The 13,642-nt window shown below is 49.8% G+C and overlaps 1 long non-coding RNA gene across 1 annotated transcript; it reads left to right on the top strand.

Annotated features, from left to right (window-relative positions):
- Window positions 1-764: 764 nt before the first annotated feature.
- LOC125925056 (uncharacterized) lies at window positions 765-11,011 on the top strand. The gene is made up of 3 exons (XR_007458686.1): window positions 765-1,292; window positions 10,245-10,320; window positions 10,436-11,011. It is a non-coding gene; the product is annotated as an uncharacterized LOC125925056 (long non-coding RNA).
- The last annotated feature ends 2,631 nt before the right edge of the window (window positions 11,012-13,642 follow it).

Consider the following 13,642-nt stretch of genomic DNA (forward strand, 5'->3'; position numbering starts at 1 on the left):
TACCTCTGCACTTGTCTGTCAAGTGGCCTGGTGGTGGCCACCTGGGAACTGTGTTGTGAGGATTATGGGGGGCCGGCCCCGTGTCTCAGCTCAGGCAGCCGAAGCAGAACACCACAGATGGAGTGGCCTAAATAGACATTGATTTCTTGCAGTTTGGAGGCTGAGAAGTCCAGGGCCAAGGTGCTAGCCCATTCAGTTCCTGGCGAGGGCTGTCTTCCTGGCTTGTAGATGACCTTTTCCCTGTGCTCTTCTCCTCTTCCTCTTTTTTTAAGGACCCCAATCCCATGCTGAGGGCCTCACCTTCAGGAGCTCATCCAACCCTAATTTCCCCCCAAAGGCCCCACCTGCAGATACCATCACACGGGGGCTGGGGCAGGGTTTCAGCATGTGAATCTTTGGGGACACAAGCATCCAGTCCATGACACCATGTATGCTTAGCCCAGTGCTGTGCATTTGGTAAGTTGGAGCATTATTATTATTTTTCAAAGACAAGCCATTGGCTGAAGCTTCTAGAATAGCATCCAGAGCCTGGGTTGACACTCTGCTTCGGCCTCCTGTTCACTGTGTGACCTCGGGTTTGTTGCTTAATGTCTCTGATCTTAACTCTCATGGTGTGAGAAGTCGGTATAAAAGTAGAGCCATGGGGTGCCTGGGTGGCTCATTGGGTTAAGCATCCAACCTCGGTTCAGGTCGTGATCTCATGGTTCGTGGGTCCAAGCCCTGCGTCAGGCTCTCCACTCCTCTCAGCATGGAGCCCGTTTCAGATCCTCTGTCCCCCTCTGTCTCTGCCCCTCCCCTGCTTGTGTTTTCTCTCTGTATCTCTCTCAAAAGTAAACAAACTTAAAAAAAATTTTTTTTAAATAAAAATAGAACCAAGCCTCACAGAGCTGTGGAGAGTGTATAGTGAGTTAATGACATAGGTAACCCTAGAACTAATTCATCTCTCATTCATTCATTCATTCATCCATTCGTTCGCTGGCACAGAAGAGCTCATTCAGAGGGAGAAGGATGCTGCGGATACGGATGGTGGGAGTACCAGTCTGCCCTGGCCGCCATAACAAGGTACCACACACTGAGTGGCTTAAACAACAGAAATGTATTTTCTCACAGTGCTGGAGGCTGGAGGTCCAAGGTCATGATGTCAGCAGGGTTGGCTTCTGCGGGCCACGAGGGAAGGCTCTGTTCCCGGCGTTCCTCGTGGATGGCCCTCTTCTCCCCGTGTCTTCATGTGGCCTTCCCTCTGTGGTGGTCTGCATCCCAGTTTCCTCTTATAAGGACATCAGTCACACCAGGTGAGGCCCCACCCTCATGACCTCATTGTGACATAATTACCTCTGTAAAGATCTTGGCTCCAAATAGATCACATCCTCTAGGGGTTAAGGTTTCAGCATGTGATTGGGGGGCAGGGACACGGCTCAGTCCATCACAGTTGGGGAGGTGAAGGCATCCTGGAAAGTGGGAGTTGGGTAGGTCTTTGAGGCCAGAGGGGTAAACTGAGGTCCCTCGGGGCAGTGCTCGCAGCCACAGCCAGGACTTAGAGCTTAGGGATTTTCCATCCCGGCAACCTTTTGGGGATGGAGCACGTGGGTCCTGGCGGTCACTGCACTAGCCACGGGGGAGGACGCGGGCAGACGGAAGGGCCCCTGCGTCACACTCACTCTGGCAGGCGAAGGGCAGATGGCCACCTCCGAGGGGCAGGCGGACATTGGCAGGAGGGCTACGAGCTGCCTGAGAGAGGGCTGGCCACTGGGAAGAGCTGGGGCTGGCCCTGTGTGTGGGGTGGTCAGCTGCGTTAGCCCTCCCCCCGTGCTGTCCCCTTCTGTGACACCAGGGCCGGCAGCCTGGGCCAGCCCAGTGGTGCCAGACATTCTCACACAGGATCAGTGAGTTGGAGAAACAGACTCCTGTGTGTTTCTCCTTGATCCCACACTCTTCCCGGACGATCCCGCAGACACCAGAGGTGTGTGGGTTTGCTACACCTCAGGCAGTTCTTCAATGCCAGCCGGGTGGCCGCCCCTTAACCGAGTCTGACGCTAGCTGCCTGGAGTCAGTGTCAGGTCCCACAGGTGAGGGGCCCCAGTCCTGCAAGACTGTCCCCCACTTCAGGTGCAAGTCTCAGATTGTCACCTGTACTTCTTTGTTGGTTTCATTTATTTATTTATTTTTGAGAGAGACAGAGAGAGAGCGCGTGCGCACAAATATGGGGAGGGGCAGAGAGAGAGGGAAACACAGAATCCAAAGCAGGCTGCAGGCTCTGAGCTGCCAGCACAGAACCCAGTGTGGCTCACGAACTGCAAGATCATGACCTGAACTGAAGTCAGACGCTTAACCGACTGAGCCACCCAGGCGCCCCATCCCCGTACTTCTTGATGGCCGCATACTGGGGTTCCCCAGCCCCCTCCTTAGATTTGATCATTTGCTCATAGGAGTCAGGGAAACACCTAGGTTCACCGGTTTGTGACAAAAAGGTACGATACAGGACGCAGATGAACATCCAGATGGAAGAGGTGCGTGGGGCAAGGTCTGGGGGAGGGGCACAGAGCCTCCGTGTCATCTTGTGGCGCCCTTCCGTCACCTCCATGTTCGGCAGCCTGCTGTCCAAGCCTCATACTTGGGGGTTTTTATGGAGGCTTCATTAACACAGACATGGTGAAGAGTGAACTCAGTCTGCCTCCCTGTCCCCGTCCGCGAGAAGGAGGCATGGGGCTGAAAGTTCCAAGCTTCTCATCATAGCTTGGTCTTTCTGGTGACCAGTCCCCATCCCGAAGCGATCCAGGCGCCCGCCAGGCATCACCTCATTAGAACAAAGCACATTCCTCTCACCCAGGAGAGTCCAAGGGATTTAGAAATTGTGTGTCAGGAACTGAGGTCAAAGGTCAACTGGTAGACTAGAAGATGCCCCTAGTGCTGTGATCACTTAGGAAATTACCAGGGATTTAGGAGCTCTGTGCGGGGAACTGGGGGCCAAGACCAACAGGTACGTGTTTTTTTATTATTTTACGGTCAGCAAACTGTTGCCCAAAGGACAAACCCGGCTCTCCACTTGGTTTTGTAAATAAAGTTTTATTGGAACACAGCCACGCTCATTCATTGGCATATGGCTGCTCTCCGGATCCAAGGGTGAAGTTAAATACTTGAGACAGAGACCAGTGGCCAGCAAAGCCAAGAATGCTTACTCCGTAGATCTCTACAGAAACGGTTTGCAGACCCTTGTTTTTGTGCTTCTCTGTCTATAGTTCTAGGTACCAGGTTCACCCCTGGAACTTCCTTGTTGTGCTGAGAACAGCAGTGTCTGCTGAGAACCCGCTTCCTGGTTCACAGACAGCTGTCTTCTCTCTATGTCCTCACATGACAGAAGAGGGAAGGGAGCTCTCCAGGGTCTCTTTCCTGAGGTCACCAATCCTACCCATGACCTCATCATCTCCCACAGGCCCCGCCTCGTAATACCCCCATCACACTGGGGATTAGAATCTCAACATAGGAATTTGGGGGGGAACTGAAACATTCAGTCCATTGCAGGGAGTGTCCTCCTCCCCAGAGCCTCAGTTTTCCTCCTCTGTACATGGGGAGAGTATTACCCTGAACTCTTGGGATGATCCCATGAGGCAAGGCAGGCAGGAGAGAACTTCACAAAGTGCCACTCTCGGGACTTATTCTCTCCATTCTACCTGCTGATAGCCTCCACCTTGCTGTGCTGGCAGCATGGAGCCTGGAGCCTGCTTCCCCCTCTCTGACCCTTCCCCACTCTCTCTCTCTCTCTCTCTCTCAAAAATAAACATCAAAATTTTTTTAAAAAAAATCAACTGCAAAATATTTATTTACACTATATTAACACATAGTATCCACACTTGTAAAAATTGTGGTAAAATACACAACATAAAATTTTGCCTTCATCGTTTTTAAGTTCGGTGCTGAGTCATTCACATTGTTGTGTGGTCAGTCTCTCTTCGTCTCACAAAACTACAGCTCTGTACCCGTTAAGTAATAATTTTCCTTTCTCTCCTCCCCCCAGCCCCTGGCAACCACTATTCTGTTTTCTGTCTCTATGAACTTGCCTCCTTTAGGCACCGCTCATAAGTATTTTGTCTCTTTGTGCCTGGCTTATTTCACTTAGCGTGACATGTTCAAGGTTCACGCATGTACTGGCAGGTGTCAGAATTCCCTTCCTTTTTTTTTAACTTTATGTGTATATTTTGAGAGAGAGAGAGGGAAGGAGGGACAGGCATAGAGAGGGGGAGAGAGAGAGAGAGAGAGAGGGAGAGGGAGAGGGAGAGAGAGAGAATCCTAAGCAGGCTCCACACCATCAGTGCAGAGCCCGACACAGGGCTCTATCCCACAAACCATGAGACCACGCCCCAAGCCAAGATCCAGAGTCGGACACTCAACAAACTGAGCCACCCAGGTGCCCCAGAACTTCCTCCCTTTTAAGGCTGAGTTCTATTGCCTTGAATGTGTCTGCTACATTTTGTTTATCCATTTGTCCATCAATGGACACTTGGGTTGTTTCTGCCCTTGGCTGTTGTGGATAGTGCTGCCGTGAACACGGGTGTGCAAATCTCTCTTCAACACTCTGCTTTCAGTCCTTTGGGGTATATACCCAGAAGAGAACCGCTGGATCAGATGGGAATTTTCTGCTTAATTTTTTGAGGACCTGCCATCCTATCCTGTTTTCCTTAGGAACCGCACAAGTTCACGTGCCCATCAGCAATGCACCAGAGTTCCGATCTCTCCATATGTGCACCCACACTTGTTATTTTCCATTTTTCGATAGGAGCCATCCTAATAGGTGTGAGGCGGTCAGTATCTCATCACGGTTTTGATTTGCACTTCCCTGATGATGAATGATGTTGAGCATCTTTGCGTGTGCTTGTTGGCCATCTGTTTATCTTCTCTGGAGACGTGTCTGTCCAGGTCCTTTGCCCATTTGGGAATCAGGTTGTTTTTTGTTGTTGAGTTGTAGGAACGCATCATACAGTCTAGACGTTAGCTCCTTAGCAGATACACGATTTGCAGGTATTTTCACCCATTCCATGGGTGTTGCCTTTTCACTCTGTTTATTGTGTCCTTTGATGTACGCAAGTTTGCTTGTTTACTTTGACGCGGTCCATTTTATTTCATGTTACTTTTGCCCGCTCTGCTTTTGGTGTCACAGCCAAGAAATCGTTGCCAAATCATGGCGCTTCTCTGCTATGTTTTCTTTGAGGAATTCTGTAGTGTTCGCTCTGGTATTTAGGCCTTTGATCCATGTCGAGTTGATTTTTGTGTATGGTACAGGTGAGGGTCTCACTTCATTCTTTTCCATGTGGACATCCAGTTTTCTCAAGAGCATTTGTAGGAGACTGCCCCCCCCCACACACACACACTGAATGGTCTTGGCATCTTTGTCAAAATCGTTTCATATGTACTGATAGACATGAAGGTTTATTTCTGGGCTCTCTCTTCTTCACCACTTGTGTTTATGCTGGTACCTCAAAATTTGCTAGTATTTTTATTACCATAGTTTTATAATGAGGTTTGAAGTCAGGAAATACCAAACTTCTAGCTTTGTTCTTCCTTTTCAAGATTGCTTTGCCTATTCATGGGAGTCCTTATGACTTTTAGGATAGATTTTCCTTTTTCTGCAAAAAAACAAACAAAACCAAAAACCAAAAACAAAAACACCACGCCAAAACAACATCAACAAAATGCCATTGGGATTTTGATGGCGATTACACGTAGATTGCTTTGGGTTTTATTGACAACGATATTAAGTCTTTCAATCTCTGAACACATGGGAAGCCTTTCCATTTATTTGCATCTTTAAAAAGTTCTCTTGGGGTGCCTGTGTGGCTTAGTTGGTTGTGCATCCAACTTCGGCTCAGGTCGTGATCTCACAGCTTGTGGGTTCGAGCCCTGCATCGGGCTCTGTGCTGACAGTCCAGAGCCTGGAGCCTGCCTCTCTCTCTGTGCCCCTCCCCTGCTCATGCTTTGTCTCTTTCTCCTTCAAAAATGAATAAACATTAAAAATAACAACAACAACAACAATAATAATAATAATAATAATAAAGTTCTCTCAGCAGGTTTACTGTAGCTTTCGATATACAGGTCTTTCACCTCCTTGGTTAAGTTTATCCCTAAGTATTTTATTCTTTTTGATGCTACTATTTTTTTTAGTGTTTCTTTATTTTATTTTTTATTTTTTTTTATTTTTTTTTATTTTTGGGACAGAGAGAGACAGAGCATGAACGGGGGAGGGTCAGAGAGAGAGGGAGACACAGAATCGGAAACAGGCTCCAGGCTCTGAACCATCAGCCCAGAGCCTGACGCGGGGCTCGAACTCACGGACCGCGAGATCGTGACCTGGCTGAAGTCGGACGCTTAACCGACTGCGCCACCCAGGCGCCCCTAGTGTTTCTTTATTTTTGAGAGAGAGAGAGAGAGAGCATGAGCAGGGGAGGAGCAGAGAGAGAGGAAGAGAGAGAGAATCCGAAGTAGGCTCCGTAATATCAGCACAGAGCCTGACATGGGGCTCGAACTCAGAAACCGCGAGCTCACGACCTCTGCTGAAGTTGGACGCTTAACTGACTGAGCCACACAGGCACCCCTGTTTCTGATGCTATTGTAAACAGAATATTTAACATTTTGTTTTGGGATTGTTTATCGGTAGTGTTTAGAAATACAGCTAATTTTCACGTATGGATTTTGTATCCTGCAACATTGCTGTATTTATTTATGACTGCTAACGGTTTTCATGTGGAGTTTCTAGCGTTTTCCGCGCATAAGATCAACCGAGATCATTTCACTTCTTTCTTTCCAATTTGCATACCTTTGGTTTCTTTTCCTTGTCCTAATTCGTCTGGCTAGAGCTTCCAATGCTACGTGAAGTAAAAGAGGCGAGCAGAGGTGTCTTTGTCTTGCTCTTGACTTTGAAGGAAAAACTTTCGGTCTTCCACCATCGCATGGGATGGTAACTCTGGGTTTTTCCTACATGACTTTCATACGTGACCGGTAGTTTCTTCCTGTTCTTAGTTTGGTGAGAGTTTTTATGGTGAACGGTGTTGAATTTTGCCACATTCTTTTTCTGTATCAGCCGTGATGCCCATGTGGTACTTTTCTCTTCGTATGTTAATGCTGGTGTCTTGGGTTGGTCGGTTTTTGTGTCTTGAACCCTCGCTGCATCTTAGCAGAATGTCCTACTTGGTCATGGCACATGTGGAGCTCTCCGGATCCTGCCGAGTTCTGTTTGCCAGTGTTTTGTTGAGCCTTCTGATGGAGTCACTCATTGGAGACATTGGTCTCCAGTGTTTGTGTCATGACTTGCTTGGCTTTGCTTTCCAAGGTAATGTCAGCCTCATGCAACGCAAGTATTCCCTCCTCTTCCATTATTATTATTATTTTAGAAGAATTTGAGGAGGATTGGTGTTAATTCTGATTTTTGTCGAGTCTCTCTCTCTCTCTCTCTCTCTTATTTTTTGCTCTTAGTCTGGCTTAAAGGTTTGTCAATCCTGCTGATCTTTTGGAAGACTCAACTCTTGGTTTTGTTAAAACCTACCCTTGTATTTCTTTTCTTTCTTTTGTTTATCTCTGCTGTGACATTGTGATGACCTTCCTTCTGCTAGCTTTGAGTTTTGTTTGTTCCTCTGTAGTTCCTCGAGGTGTCAAGTTAGACGGTTGATTGGAGACCTTCCTTGTTGTTTGAACATAAGCACTTCCAGCTGTAGATGCCCCTTGTACCCTGCTTTCTTTACATCCCCTGGATTTTGATACGTTGCCTTTTCCTTTCCATTTGTCTCAAGATACTAGCTGATTTCTCTTGTGATTTCTTCTTTGACCCGTTGGTTGTTGGAGACTCTGTATGGTTTGGGGCACCTGGGTGGCTCAGTCAGTTGAGTGTCTCTCTCTTTTTTTTTTTTTTAATATAACTTATTGCCAAACTGGCTTCCATACAACACCCAGTGCTCATCCCAACAAGCACCCTCCTTAATGCCCATCACCCATTTAGCCCATCCCCCCAGCCACTTCCCCTCCAGCAACCTTCAGTTTGTTCTCTGAATTTAAGAGTCTCTTATGGGGGCCCCTGGGTGGCTCAGTCAGTTGAGGGACCGACTTCGGCTCACGTCATGATCTCACGGTTCGTGCGTTCGAGCCCCACGTTGGGCTTTGTGCTGACAGCTTAGAGCCTGGAACCTGCTTCGGATTCTGTGCCTCCCTCTCTCCCTGTCCCTCCCCCACTTGTGCTCTGTCTCTCCAAAAATATATAAGCGTTTTTTAAAAAAAGAGTGTCTTAAGGCTCAGGTCGTGATCTCACAGTCATGGGTTCAAGCCCCGCGTCGGGCTCTGGGCTTATCAATCTGATGGGTGTTCGAGAGCAGCCACTGTGGGGACCCTTGAAGCAGGGGAATTTTATTCTCCTGAACAGGTTACTGTTTCAGCCAGAATAGAGAGACCAGGTGAGGTTTTAGGCAAGTAACACTGCAGGCACCCTGTGCGCCAGGCTCTGTGCTCAGCACATGGTGTGTGTTACCTTGTTCAGTCTTCCCGCAGCCCCATGAGGCAGGTGCTGTTCCTGTACGCCCTTCACCCAGCAAGAAAACTAAGGTTCAGGGAGGTGATGTGATTTGACTGTGGAAACACAATCAGGAGCCACAGTGGCCAGGATATGGCAGCTGGAGCTGAGATGGGGGAAAAAAAAAGTCCTGAGCCAAAAGTCCAGCCATGGCTTCCGAGCTTTGTGGCCTTCAGTAGGCCAGTTTGCCTCCCAACCCTCAAGTTTCCACACGTGTAAACAGGGCCGGTTCCAGGGCTTTGGCTACATAGTTTTCAGACTTGGAAATGCCGCTGGCGAAGCCCAGCTTAGAGCTCGCTGAGCTCAGAGGTCAGCGCTGTTCACGGGGCGAGTGCTGACTCGGTCGTGTGGGGCAGACACTGCAGGGCATGGCCAGGGATGCTCTGAGTTCTGTTTTCCCCTCCAGGAGGCACCCGCAGGGAAGGGGAGAGGGGCATGGAGAGCCTGCGATCGCTCTCTGGTGGGTGCACTGCTGAGCTGGCCTGGCTGAGGCTGAGCGGGTCACGGGGCAGCCAGGAAGGGAGCGGCTGCTCATGGAGGGGTTGGATTCAGAACTGCTCCTGTTACCCCATGTCGCAGCCCTGGCGATGTAGAGCTGGGACCGGCCTTTGAGGTCATCTCTCTCGGCCTTCTCAACCTCAAGGTGGCGAAACTGAGCCTCTAGAGAGGAGAAATGCATGGCTAAAGCCCCATGGTGACTGGGGGCTGGGCAGAGCGGGGGCCAGAATCCAGCAAAGCAGAAGGGTGTTCAGGCCACTGGTGAGTCATCTCTGTGAGCAGAGGCACGGCTGCCCTTTCAGCACTGTGTCGCTCACTCCTGGTGCATCAGGGGCGCTCAAAAAAGATTTGTTGAGCGTGTGAGGGTAGTAGGAAAACACACCCCCAGGGAGTCAGACAGCCTGGAATTCGGTGTCGCTCTGGGCCAGCTTTACTTCTCTGGGCAAGTTTGCTTCACTTTGCTGAGCCTCGGTTTCCCAAATTGAGGTCACAGACCCAACTGGAGGTGCCTGAGCAGGGATTGGAACCCAGAGCTGCTAGATTCCAGGCCTGATTTATCACTATACCTTCCTGATTCTTTTATATGCTTGTTTCCCCTTCCTTCCTTCCTTCCTTCCTTCCTTCCTTCCTTCCTTCCTCCCCTCTCTTTTCTTTTCTTTTCTTTTCTTTTCTTTTCTTTTCTTTTCTTTTCTTTTCTTTTCTTTCTCTCCTTGCTTCCAAAAATATTTATGGAGCACCTGCTATGTGCCAGGCACTGTTTTGGTCTCCATGGATACAGAAGTGAACAAGATAGGTGAGGCCCTGGCCTCAGGGAATTTATATCTTAGAAGAAGGTAATAGTAAGCAAGTAAACAGGACAGGAATAGCATATGTACCCAGAATGGACTGTAACGAGGTGTGAGTGGTGTCAGGGGAGGGCTGTGTCAGATAAGTGGCTCAAGGAAGATGACATTTCGTGTGACACCTGAGAAGAACCAGCCACGCAGAGAGCCTGAAGAAATAATTCAGTAAAACATGATGCTCTCACAGGCCCCAGGCCTCAGACTTACAGAAGGCGCCATGAGGAGGGCATGGAAGGAGACAAGTTATCAAAGCACCCCAGATGGCCTCAGAGGGCCAGGAAGGATGACACGGCCCTTGGGGATGACCGCACCCTGGGTCGCGTTTGGGTCTCCCCGTCCAACTGCCTCTGCCCTTCCAGGTGAAGCAGATCATGGAAGAGGCAGCCACACGGAAGTTCGTCCACGAGGACAACAGCCACATCATCTCCTTCTGTGGTGAGTCCGTGGACCCTGACCTGGAAAGGGGCTTCTTTCTCTGTGGGCTGCCTTGGGGGAGTGGCGTCTTTGTGCAAGGATTTTCACACCGTGTTTTGACTTTGTGACTCTGAAGGTATTTTTGGATCCCCGGGGGGGCTCTGTGAGGGAATTTGGAACCACGGAGAAGTCGAGAGAAGAAAGGAAGAATGGCCTGTGTACCCAGCAAGAGCTAGTCACTGCTGACGCTGGAGGGACTGTCTTCCCCTCCTGTGGGCTCAGTTCACGGCTACCCATCCCCCTAGTGATGTTGGTCGTGCATCTGACGACAGACTCTGCACCCTTTCCTCACCCTGCTGTGGCTGTTGCCAAATGAAGGGGGAGGATGGATGGGCTTTAAAAACATAGGGAATTGGGAGCCATTGATCCATCCTAAAGGATCATGTCCAGCGGGCTCAGCAGAGGAGGCAGGCCTAGGGCTCAGAGCTTGACTTGTATCCTTGAACCAGCTGTGCTCACAAGATTCCAGAAATAACCGTGCTGCCAGGTTCTTACTGTCCTTCCACAATGGCTACAGACACATGTTTTACGTGTCCCCACAGTCAGGGTTCAGCTTCTAATCCATGTGTATGTATAAGCAGGGATGTTTCTTTCTGCCTGAAAACCTTTTCATTCCATGACTGGAGTGTCTCGCAATGGAGGACGTGCTGTATCTCCCCTCTTGCGCTCTTGGCCCCGAGGAGAGGCCAGAGCGAGGAGACCTGGTCGGCCCTCAGCTTCATCCAGATGGCTGGAGGCACTACCCATGGGAGCACATGTCGTGACCTGGGAGCCCAGTGCTGTCAGGTTAGCCCCTTTGCAGCCAGGCAGACCCGGGTTCGAATCCCTCCTCTGCCGTTTGTTTGTTGGGTGACCTTGGCAAAAAAAAACCAAAAAACCAAGTTTATTTGGAGAGAGAGTGTGTGGGCAGAGGGAGGGCAGAGAGAGAGGAAGAGACACGCAGAGAGAGAATCTCAAGCAGGCTCTACGCTGTCAGCGCAGAGCCTGATGCGGGCCCTGAACCCATGAACCATGAGATCGTGACCTGAGCCGAAGTTGGATGCTTAACCGACTGAGCCACCCAGGCGCCCCCAGATTTCTTTTTAAAGTGAGATGTGTTTATTTAAATTACATATATGTGTGTGTGTGTGTTTATATATTGTATGTGTATATATAGGTTTATATATATATATGTCTGCATATGTACATGTGTATATACGCATAAATGTTAATGTGAGAATGTATACATGCCTAATTTTTTTTTATCCTGGACATCTCTATTTGCAAAGAAAATAATAGGCATACTTCAGAGTGTGCGGCCATGCTCACCCGTTGAAGATTTAGAGGAATAGGTTGGGATAAAAATCATGATTCTCTAACTGCAACCCCAGTGTTTGGATGAGGGAGGAAGGGTGATGTCATGGCAGGGTGAGGCCTGCAGGGGCTCCCTGTGGTGTCTCTGCTCCATTGTGCCTTAGGAGCCATTGTCAGAAAGACGCGAGGCATGTCTCCAGTGCTTAAACAGTTAATTAACTTATTGCAGTCTAAACAAAAGTGTAGTGTGTGCAAGCAAAAATGAAGAAATTTCCGAGATGCTCACCCAGAATATATTAAACCCATGGGCAGATTAGGCAGTAGGGTGGGCCTCCGTTCAAAGCCACGTAATCGCTGGGGCACTTGGCTGGCTCATTCAGTAGAGCACGTGACTCTGGAGCTCAACGTTGTGAGTTCCAGCCCCACGTTGGGCGTGGAGCCTCCTTATTTAAGAAAAAGTGTAATCATAAGGTTTTGAAGAAAGTCAAATAATTGCCAACAAAAATAAACCAAGACAAGCAGTTGCACCAAACCTCTCGGGATTTCTCCTTGTGTGCAACATAACCTGGGCCAGGCTCTTAACTCTCAGGCTGCTGGAGTATTCCTTCTGTGGAGTCACAGTAACTAGAACTCTCACTTCTTGGGTATTTTCCACAAGGATTAGGTAAGGTAAACCTTCACACTGGTCTCATACCCAGCAGATACCCAATAAGGAGTAGCTCTTACAAGATGCTCAGTTTTTGCATCAACGTCGATTATGCTCCTATGATACACCAGAGTGAGCTCCCTCCCAGTCTGCTGTGTAAGACAGAAGATAAGAAAATACTCAATAAAGCGCTGCTGAAAGTACCAGAAATAAGACTGGGGCCATCAGAATGGCCTGCACAGGGACTGTTTCCCGGGGGGAGGGGGGTGGGGGGGACACTAAGGCCCAGAGAGGGAAAGCGATTTGCCTGAGGTCACACTCAGGCAAGTCAGTGATAGAGCCCAGGCTACTGCCCAGGTCTCCTGCTCTGAGCAGGGCTGGGCGGGGTGTTCAGGGGAAACACAGACATGGGAAGATGATGACAGTCCTCTCTTCAGATCCTTTGTGGCGGCACAAGTGTTGTGAGCACACCTTGGGCTCAGACCTGGCTTTGGATCCCAGCTCGTCTGGGTGGCCCTGGGCAATTCAGTTCCCCTCTTAGGGCCTCAGTTTCCACATCTGAGACCTGGAGATGGCGTTCCTTTCTTCCTTGGCTGTGGCAGAGATGGAATGGGATCCATGATGTTAGCTGTTCCTGGAATCACAATGGTGGGGACGATCATGTGATTCTTCAGCCCAGATAAAGCCCACCAGTCCTGTGGTCAGCCTCCCCTCCCTCACCGACAGGCGTAACAGCTAACGTCCCTGCAGCGCTCACTATGTGCCGAACTATGTGAAGCGCTTGCCGTGCATTTTCCCCACCTCGCTTGCTGCAACCATGTCAGAGGCCTGTTCGTACTTCCCCATTTCACAGATGAGGATACTGAGACACAGAGAGAGGAAGTCATTGCCCAAGGTCACGCAGCCGGTTAGTGTCTGGGAGAGGATATGAACACAGACAGTCTGACCTCGGGCAGCAAACACAGGTTAACTGCTAAGCTCTCCTGCTCCCTTTTGAGGGAGTGGAAGGCAGACAGACGTACGTGATTTTCCTTTGATGCTTTCGTGGATTTTGTGATTCTGGGGCGCCCCGCTCTCCAAGGCGCCTGTGTGTGGCTGAAGACCTGAGCTGGGCTGGGTGCTGGGGAGCACGGGTAGGGCAGGGCCTGCTGACCATCGTGTCCCTGCAGCGGCTGTAGAGGCCTGCGTCCTGCATGGGCTGCGGCGGCGGGAGGCTGGCTTTCTGCACAGCAACAGGACTGCAGCTCTCTTCATGAAAGTGGGCAAGAACTTCCCACCGGCCGAAGAGCTGAGCCGCAATGTGCAGGACCTGGAACAGCAGATCGAGAGCGCATGAGTGCGGAG

Source organism: Panthera uncia, chromosome F1, assembly GCF_023721935.1.
Source record: "Panthera uncia isolate 11264 chromosome F1, Puncia_PCG_1.0, whole genome shotgun sequence".
Taxonomy (NCBI): Eukaryota; Metazoa; Chordata; class Mammalia; order Carnivora; family Felidae; genus Panthera; species Panthera uncia.